The following is a 7,722-nucleotide window of genomic DNA, read 5'->3' as shown; positions in this document are numbered from 1 at the left end:
ATTATCATGAACTACGTGTGGCTAATAAGCAAGCTAAGAGTTCATTCATAAGTTAATTAACCTGCACTACAAGGAAGTATGTCAGTAGGTCATCAGGTGTAAACAAAGCCGCCATGATGCCACGCTGGAATTGAATCGCGCATTCAGCTACCTACCAAAAAACAAAAGAATCAACAAGATCAGGCGCGGACTGCATAATCGGGCACGTCGGGCAAATGCCCGGTGGCCTGGCCTGGCCTGCAAAAAAAAAAAAAAAAAAAAAAAATTGTGCCCGCAGTCAGGCCACTCACTGAACAGCAGGCCAGGCGCTGCCTACTGGTTTACTAGTGGTTTTATTACTTTATTCGGGGTTAATGTGGGTGCATCTCATTGTAAAATTGGACTTGGCCCAAATTGGGCTTCAAACGGCCCAAATCGGGCTTCAAACGGCCTAAATCGGGCTTTAAATGACCCAAATTGGGCTTCAAACGGCCCAAATCTGGCTTCAAACGGCCCAAATTGAGCTTTAAACGGCCTAAATTTTTCGGACGCCGGCACGCGCGTCGGCCCGCATCAGCCTGGCCTGCTTGGTATCTAATGCCCGGCCTGAATTATGATCCCAGTCCGCCCCTGAACAAGATGCTGTCGAAAAAGAGAAAGGTTGACACGGAATGCAGGCAGTTTCAAGAGAAATGGAAAGAGCAGTATTTCTTTTGTGAAGTAAATGGGTAAATGAGTCGAATTGATTTTAGTAAAAAAAAAAATCTGGCCCCCATGAGGTCTCAGTTGAACAAATCCGGCCCTCTACCTAATATGAGTCTGACATCCCTGTTCTAAATATAGCTGAATCGCTTGGTTTGACCAAGTAAAACACATTTTATTACAGGGTATATACAGTATACAGGAATCCTTTAGTTAAATTCCAATACCTTTCAACATCACTTTCGTCACATACATAGCCACTGTTTCCTTGACACTAACCTGGACATAATAAAGTCACTCTATAACTCCCATCTACACAACATAGCCACTGTTTCCTTGACACTAACCTGTAGCCTGGGTAAACCCAGCCCCCACGTGACCTGGGTAACCTGACCCCACGTGACCTGGGTAACCTGACCTGGGTAAACCCAGCCCCCACGTGACCTGGGTAACCTGACCCGACGTGACCTGGGTAACCTGACCTGGGTAAACCCAGCCCCCACGTGACCTGGGTAAACCCAGCCCCCACGTGACCTGGGTAACCTGACCTGGGTAAACCCAGCCCCCACGTGACCTGCTCTCAGACCTCTGGTTCTCAGAGCAGGTCACGTGGTCACGTGGGGGCTGGGTTTACCCAGGCTAACTAACCTGGACATAATAAAGTCACTCTATAACTCCCATCTACACAACATAGCCACTGTTTCCTTGACACTCTGATGCAGCATAAACAGGCAAACTACTACATGTGAATTCACAGTCAGTGAAACAGCATTTTGACAGGATTATCAAGCTTTTAACACACATGTTGAACTTTGGTCACATTACTATGGCACTGTGAGCAAGTAACGCAAGTCAAAGGATCAGTCGCAACTGGGAGACAGGTGAGTATTTGCTTCCAGAGGTGGGGACTTGACTTAATGCATTGAAAAGACTTGAGACTTGGGTTCTGTGACTTTGGCACTTGACTTTGACTTGTACTACTTTGATGACTTGAAAAGGCTTCTAAACTAAAGTCTTGACTTGAGCTGTTGTGTTTGTGTCAATGAGATTGAAAGTCATGAGGTTTGTCCCACCAGACAACACAGCAGCTTCATGATGGTCACCATGCACCGACCATCATTAGGGCTGTGAATCTTCACTGGCCTCACGATTCGATTAGATTACGATTCAGAGGGCTACGATTCGATTCGACTACGATTATCGATGCATCTCTCTCGATGCATCTTAAATCGAATGCATCACTTTTTTCCGCAATACATGATTTATTTTTTCTCACTTTCTTTTTTCTCACTGTGTGGCTACTTTTAAAATAAAAGTGCATTTGGAATTGCATTGTATTGATCCATAATTAAAATAAACAACTGCATGTACTTCCATTATATTTTATTTGATTATATATATATATATATTATATATATATATTTTTTTTATAATCGATTTTTGACATTTGTGAATCGATGCAGAATCGTGCACGTCCACATCGCGATGCCTCTTATAATCGATTATTTTTGACACCCCTAACCATCATATTCTGTCATCCATATCGATGTCCATTGGACATGATATTCTATCATCGATGTCCATTGGACTTAAAAGGGAAAGAAAATGATGACTGAAAGAAATCCTGATGATTTGCACTCGTGGTCGTGGAGGAGACTCAAGTTGCGGTTGGCAGCAGCACAGTGCGTCTCTCATCTCAGACCGTGCACACTGCACGCATGCAGGACTCTTTAATATAGCTCAGTGATGCAGGAGTGTGACTGTCTCTGATACAAATCTCAGTCACTTGGAGAGTCTACAGAGTATTAGTCCTATGTTTCAACAGCTTATTAGTTGACATTAGTTGACATACAACAATTCATCATTTCAGCTAGCCTTTGTAGATGTTTAACATATTATCTATAGAGTAAGTGTGACAATTCATGAACATATACATATTTTCATAATAAATGAGTTGAACCCAACCTATAGGTTGAGTGCATAGTTTACAAGTGCATAGTTTACAAATGTTCAATGAATATTCAACAAACAATTTCTGAACCATTTCATTAATATTTGTTGAACATTCTAAGGCAGGGATTCTCAACAGGTGAGTCGGGACCCAAACGTGGGTCATTTTGAGCGGGCCGCAGACGCCCGGGGGGGGGGGGGGGGGGGGATTGTTGAAACTTGATGAGCATCACCACTTGTTAGAGAATGAAATTCCACAGCCAAAAGGTAAACAGTGAAACACTTGAAGGAAACCAGTTGAAATGAAATGATGGAGCCAGGAGTCAGAAGAAGTCGTCTGATATGATGTATTTGACATAGATCTTGGCCAAGAGATGCACTTTTGTATATTCACGGATGGATACACAGGCTTACATACATTGAACAGAAAGTCAAAGATACTTATAGGACACACATCAGATGACATGTCTTGACGCACACTTGAAGGCCACTCTGTAGACTCAACCTATCTGTTATTCTGGCCCTGTAGAGGGCACCGTGGCACGGTGACAGGTCACAGTGTGCGATAGAGAGGAGCTGCAAATGTAAGGTACAAGTTATCTAAATACGTCTGTCTGTGTATGTACACAGGTTATCCAAATATGATGTCTATCTGTGTATGTACACAGGTCATCTAAATATGAAGTCTGTCTGTGTCATAACTATATGTAACTAAAATGGAAATGTATATGAATATATTAATAACTAGTGATTGTCCAAATAAAGGCTAATGTGATGTAAATTTTCTCTATCACCACTTTAACGTGTTTAAAAACATATAGGCCTGTAAGTCAAGATAAGTCTGCCTTTTTATTTCATTGGCTTTTTAGCTGTAATTGCAATTTTTTCATGTTTTTAACAGTGCATGAAGGCATTGTGTCTTACTGCACTGTTTTTTATTAAATAAATTTGAGTGGTATAAAAACAAATCTGAAATTTGGGTCGCGACTTTTTTACTTTTTTATTTTTTCTGACACCCCCCCATTTTCTCCCCAATTGTACTTGGCCAATTTCCCCCTGCTGCCCCGGTCGCTGCTCCCCCCTCTGCCAATCTGGGGAGAGCCATAGACTAACACCATGTTTCCTCCGACACATGCGCAGTTGCCAGCCGCTCAGTGGTGTAGTAGCAGGTTAGACGCGGATAGACCACGTCTACCTACTTATTTTTCAATCGGCCTTGCGTCTACCCACTTCTTCAAATTACAGTATACCCACTTCTCCAGCGACCACCACTGCGAGCCACTTCTTTTCACCTGACAGCGGGGAGCTTCGCAGGCAGGACGTAGCATGTGAGAGGATCACGCTATTCCCAACAGTTCACTTCCACTTCCACCCCGACCAGGCACCCCGACCGACCAGAGGAGGCGCTAGTGCAGCGACACATACCCCCAATCCGGCTTCCCACTCGCAGACACAGCCAATCATGCCTGTATCATCCATACAGGCACGATTGGCTGTGTCTGCGTCCTGACCAAGCGGGAGGTAACACAGGGGCACGAACCTGTGACCCTCATGTTGGTAGGTATACCGCTACACTACCCTAGACTGTAGATGTATGGAAATTAGGTCCAGGGGAGGAGAAAAAACACTTTCTCGTAGAGGGACCTAACCCCTGTGTGGGGAAAAAAAATCTCCATGCGGACAAATACAGTTAGGCAGTGAATAAAGGTAAATTTAGTCACGATAAGAGTGAGACTTCATATATTTTTTAGTTTGTCATTATTTGGACTGTGTTGTTCAACTGCTACAGTATGTTGAGGGTGAAGAAGTCACATAGACTGTATATAGCCTAATAATCATTGCGCATCAATTTGTTAGCAGTTTTTTTCAATCAGAAAATGTTGATCATTAAAATGTGGGCAGGTTTATCACACATGATTGTTTGGAGCTTATGTTGCATTCATGTCCAATAGGAAAGACAGGGTTCAACTTCAACTTTCAGGAGATACAACAACAAACAGCCAAATAGGGTTAGGTGGTAAAAGATGATGCCCGATCACTGACAAATCCCCTGCGCCTGCGCACAATATTCATTCCAGAAAATCGCATCAGTCATTAAGGTTTCTGATGCCATTATGCCACAGGGCCTAATATGCATAATGCACCACTGTGCCTGTGTTATAGCCTACACGTGGGACAAAGCTCGTCAGATGCAACCAACCTATAATTATAATTATGAGATGGGACAACCTGAATCATTTCGGCTTTAATCTAGTCAAAAACTCAAACTTGTCATAAACACCTCCCAAGTCGTGGTCTTAAACGTAAAAGTCATGCTGACGGAAATGCAGCATTAGCAAAGAGTATTGAAGACAAGACTCACCCTCTGAGATTTCAACAACAGAGCTGCCGCCATTTTGGCCTGCAAAAACACGCCTCCTTAGCCAATGGGACAACAGCACAGAACCATGACAGCAAATCAGAGGCGTCTCCGTTAGGCCAAAATGGCAGGCTTGCTGCGCTGTGATGTTGCATTGGAACGTCAGCTGTTTCTTGTGATTTTGCTGCTGCGGCACGGCACGTGCTACGGCGCTGGATGCTGTGCGCGCTCTCGTGAGAGCACCGGCTCGAGCCGGTCTAGAGGCAGGAAATCACTGATAGAAGATGTGAAAGACCGAGGGACCGAAAAGAGCCCAAATAACATTCGATTCACAGCGCGTTTCTTTTCTAAATTGGAGCAGCAGTTAGCGTAGCGGTTACGTTACATGTTCGGAATGAAACGGATTGAAGCTTGCTTGCTGATAGCCTACCATACATCAACGAAATGTCAGTGAGACGCGAGATTAAAGGGCTCCTCCCAGGCAGGCTCCGCTGTCTGCCTGCAGTGTGTTGCTGGTGAGTAGATGACGTCACTTGGTTACCTCAGGATGCTGCTAGACATTCTCTACAAAAACAAGTCGTTATTCTATGAAAATGTGTTCAAAAACAATATCATGCTTGTTGGTCAACTATTTGACTTGAATCTGCGTAGTTGTAGGCTACAGGCTACCTACCATTCAACTTGAATGGTAGGTAGGCTGTAGCCTACAACTACGCAGATTCTTTTGAGAAGGTTTCAAATTCCCATAACAGTTAATATAGATATAACTGGACATTAAGTCAGATCGTGCTCATTTAGTAAAGATTCTGATCAAAATGTCTCACATGTGTTTTGGAAGTGTTCTCATACAGAGAAATGTTGCTCAGAGATTCTGAAGTTCATCTAACTGTAGGCTATCTCAGCTCAGGTTTTTCTTTCTGTTTTAAGGATGTTTTCTTTGGTGTATTTCATTTCACGATGGAGAATGAGGGGAAATGTTTTATAATTCATCTTTTGTTTTTACTTGCTAAATACCACATCCACAAGTGTAAAGTCAGTGGTTCTGAACCATTCTTCCCTGTGTTTAAAAATGATCTCACTGAATATATGGACTCCCAAAGAATCCCAAAGCAATCCGGACTGTGCTGCTATTTACAACTTATGTGACCTCATGAAGTGTCTTAGTTGTTGTTGTTGTTGTTGTTGTTGTTACCTCTGAGCCTTGTATTGTAGATGTTGTCTTTGTGTGTCTGTGTGTGTTTTATCTGTTTTTTTTCTATGATATGTTCTTTAAAAAAATATATTAAAACTTAAAAAAGAAAAGAAAAAAATGATGCTGTGCAATAGCATGAATCAGCGTGACGTCACAACCACCCAGAAATGCGGAACCCCGCAGCAGTTAAAGGAGAATTTCGTTTTTCTTTCAACCTGTACCCTATTTTCCACACTGTTTGTGTCTAAGGGACTCATCGTGACATATTTTTTTCAAATTGGTCAAGTACTGACTTGCCTTGTTTACAGCTCGAGCAATGTGCTCAAACAACTATCAGTGTAACTACACAGGGCAATCCTGCACCGCATCGTCGTCAATACACGTTCGCTAATAAAACTGCTTGGTTTGCCGCTGGGAGGCTCAAACTGTCATTATAGTGTTTGGCAACATGGAAACGACTCTATACATGAATATTATTCTCCGGGGTTTACTGTCGCACAGAGAAAATGTGTGTATGAAGAGGTGAGGGGAGAGAGAGAAAGAAGCACAGCACAGCGCTGTTGACGAGAGTAGAAATCCTCCGTGTTGACACAGTGCAAGCTTCCCTGCTACTCTCTCTCTCTTTCTCTCTCGCTCTCTCTCTCTCTCTCTCTCTCTCTCCTTGCCTGTTCACGCCCATTTTCTCTGTCCAGAGAAATCATGTATAGAGTCGTTTCTATGTTGCCAGACACTATTGACAGTTTGAGCCGCTCCCCAAGCAGTTTTATTAGCAAACGTGTATTGGCGATGCGGTGCAGGATTGCCCTGTGTAGTTACACTGTGTAGTATCACTGTGTAGTTGTTTGGGCACATTGCTCGAGCTGTAAACAAGGCTATCTTGGTGAGTACTCGACCAATTTGAAAAAATATGTCACGATGAGTCCCTTAGACACATACAGTGATGAGTCCCTTAGATACATACAGTGTGATGTGTCCCTTAGACACATACAGTGATGAGTCCCTTAGACACATACAGTGATGTGTCCCTTAGACACATACAGTGTGATGAGTCCCTTAGATACATACAGTGTGATGAGTCCCTTAGACACATACAGTGATGAGTCCCTTAGACACATACAGTGATGAGTCCCTTAGACACATACAGTGATGAGTCCCTTAGACACATACAGTGATGAGTCCCTTAGACACATACAGTGTGGAAAATAGGGTCCAGGTTAAAAAAAAACCGAAATTCTCCTTTAACTAGTATGAGTTTTTAGAATTTTATGATGGAGGAGGAGGGGCACATTACACATTTTGTAATGTGAAAGCTGCCCAGCGGTTCCCAGTGTGGAAACACCCTTACTGACCACACCTTACTGACCACACCTTACTGACCACACCTTACTGACCACACCTTACTGACCACACCTTACTGAACACACCTTACTGACCACACCTTACTGACCACACCTTACTGACCACACCTTACTGACCACACCTTACTGACCACACCTTACTGAACACACCTTACTGAACACACCTTACTGACCACACACCT

The sequence above is a fragment of the Poromitra crassiceps genome (assembly GCF_964638095.1).
Source record: "Poromitra crassiceps genome assembly, chromosome: 13".
Lineage (NCBI taxonomy): Eukaryota > Metazoa > Chordata > Actinopteri > Beryciformes > Melamphaidae > Poromitra > Poromitra crassiceps.
This window is presented reverse-complemented; position numbering follows the sequence as displayed.